We start from the raw sequence: 2,500 nt of genomic DNA, 5'->3' as shown, positions 1-2,500 counted from the left end.
GGTTTTGTCCCGACCAAAGTGTCCCATGAGGCCGCCACCATGGGCCTCCCGAACCAGCAGTTCCCTCATGGCTCCTTTGGGAATGCACAGCCTCTTTCCCTTGAACAGGAACCCCTCATGCTGGTAGTATGGACCAAAAGCCCCCTTCTCAGTGTTCCTGAAAACTTCATTAAAATCAAGATCAGTGGCATAAGATTCTTTAATATGTTCGAAACCCATGATCTTGGCCTCCATAGTCACAATGAGAGTGTGTCTCCGGGACAGTGCATCGGCCACCACATTGTCCTTGCCCTTCTTGTACTTGATCACATAGGGAAAGGTCTCCACGAACTCGAGCCATCTGGCGTGCCTCTTCTTGAGTGTGGTCTGTCCCCTCAAGTGCTTAAGTGTCTCATGATCTGTATGAATAACAAATTCCTTAGACAAAAGGTAATGCTGCCAAGTTTCAAGGGACCTTACTAGAGCGTATAGCTCTTTGTCATAGGTTGGGTAGTTGAGGGCAGCTCCACTCAGTTTCTCACTAAAGAATGCCACCGGTCGGCCCCCTTGAGTGAGGACAGCTCCAATGCCTGTACCTGATGCATCACACTCAATCTCAAAGGTTTTATTAAAATCAGGGAGTGTAAGAACGGGTGCATGAGTTAAACTATATTTAAGCTTGTTGAAAGACTCCTCTTGGGCAGGGCCCCAAACAAAGGATACATTCTTCTTGATCACTGAGGTCATGGGTGCAGCAATGGTGCTGAAGTCCTTGACAAACCGCCTATAGAAGCTGGCTAGGCCATGGAAACTTCGGACTTGCCCAATAGTGGTCGGTGTGGGCCAGTCTTGGATGGCCTTGATCTTCTCCTCATCGACCTTCAAACCCTGTGAGCTCACAACAAAGCCTAAAAATATTAACTGGTCAGTGCAAAATACACACTTCTTGAGATTGGCAAAGAGTCCTTCCTGCCTGAGAGCCTTCAAAACCTGTTCTACATGGCTAATGTGATCGGATAAGCACTGACTATAAATCAATATGTCATCAAAATAGACAACCACAAATTTACCAATGTAAGGCCTTAGAACCTCGTTCATAAGCCTCATGAAGGTACTAGGGGCGTTGGTAAGACCAAAGGGCATCACCAGCCACTCATACAAGCCTTGCTTGGTCTTGAAAGCAGTCTTCCACTCGTCTCCCTCCTTCATCCGAACTTGGTGATAGCCACTCAGTTCATCTAACATATCATCAAGTCTAGGAATGGGGTACCGATATTTTATGGTGATGTTGTTGATGGCTCGGCAATCAACACACATACGCCATGTTCCATCCTTCTTAGGCACCAATAAGACGGGTACTGCACATGGGCTGAGACTCTCCCGAATGTATCCCTTGTCCATGAGGTCTTGGACCTGTCTCTCCAGCTCCTTAGCCTCCTCCGGATTGACTCGGTATGCGGCCCGGTTTGGAAGTGGGGCGCCTGGCACAAAGTCTATCTGATGTTCGATGCCTTGGAGGGGTGGTAGGCCGGCTGGTATCTCTTCAGGGAACACGTCCTTGTACTGGTCCATTAGTCCTTGCATCTCAGCTGGACAATCTGGTGCCTCAAAACCTGCAAAACAACCTTCCTTGAAAACCATTAGTAGCACCTGTGTGTCTTGCTGCAATGATTTAATCAATTTACTAGAAGAGATGTAAAGGTTAGTTTTACTAAACAATCCAGACTGATCCATGGCCCTCTGCATCTCGTACACCTCTTGTGGACTGAGAGGAGCCAGGTTGTGCTTCTTGTTGTTGTGGGTAAAGCTGTAGATGTTAGTCCTCCCATGGTGAATAGTCTCCTTGTCAAACTGCCAAGGCCTCCCTAACAGTAGATGACCGGCTTGCATAGGAACCACATCACACTTCACCTGGTCCTGGTACTTACCAATACAAAAGGAAACAACAACTTGCTCCGAGATTTTAAGCTCCGTCTCATCATTGAGCCACTTGAGCTTGTATGGCCTGGGGTGTGGCAACTTTGCTAGTCCTAACTTCTCAACAAGGTACCTGCTGGCCACGTTAGTGCAAGAGCCACCATCAATAATTAGACTACATACCTTGCCTTCCACGCTACATCTAGTATGGAAGATGTTCTCTCGTTGGACGGTTTCTGGATCAAAGAGAGCACTGAGAGCTCGTCTGACCACCAGTAGCTCACCAGTTTCAGCATAGTCCACTATCTCGTCTCCTGAGTCAGCCATCTCTACATCGGCCTCGTCTTGGGACTCATACTCGCCGTCTGCCTTAAGGATCATGACACGCTTGTTCGGACAGTCCCTGGCGTAGTGCCCCTTCCCCTGACATTTGAAACAAGTAATATCACGAGTTCTTTGAGCTTGTGTTTGTCCCTTACCTGGTTCGGATGAACCTGGTTTGGACTGGTCGGTTTGGCTCTTCTTGAACCGGTTTTCCACTTCAATGGATTTGTTCTTCTCAGCCCCCTTGGATCCGGATGAAGCCCATGGCGTCTTGTTCCTG

This window comes from Brassica napus, unplaced genomic scaffold (assembly GCF_020379485.1).
Source record: "Brassica napus cultivar Da-Ae unplaced genomic scaffold, Da-Ae ScsIHWf_199;HRSCAF=351, whole genome shotgun sequence".
Taxonomy (NCBI): domain Eukaryota; kingdom Viridiplantae; phylum Streptophyta; class Magnoliopsida; order Brassicales; family Brassicaceae; genus Brassica; species Brassica napus.
This window is presented reverse-complemented; position numbering follows the sequence as displayed.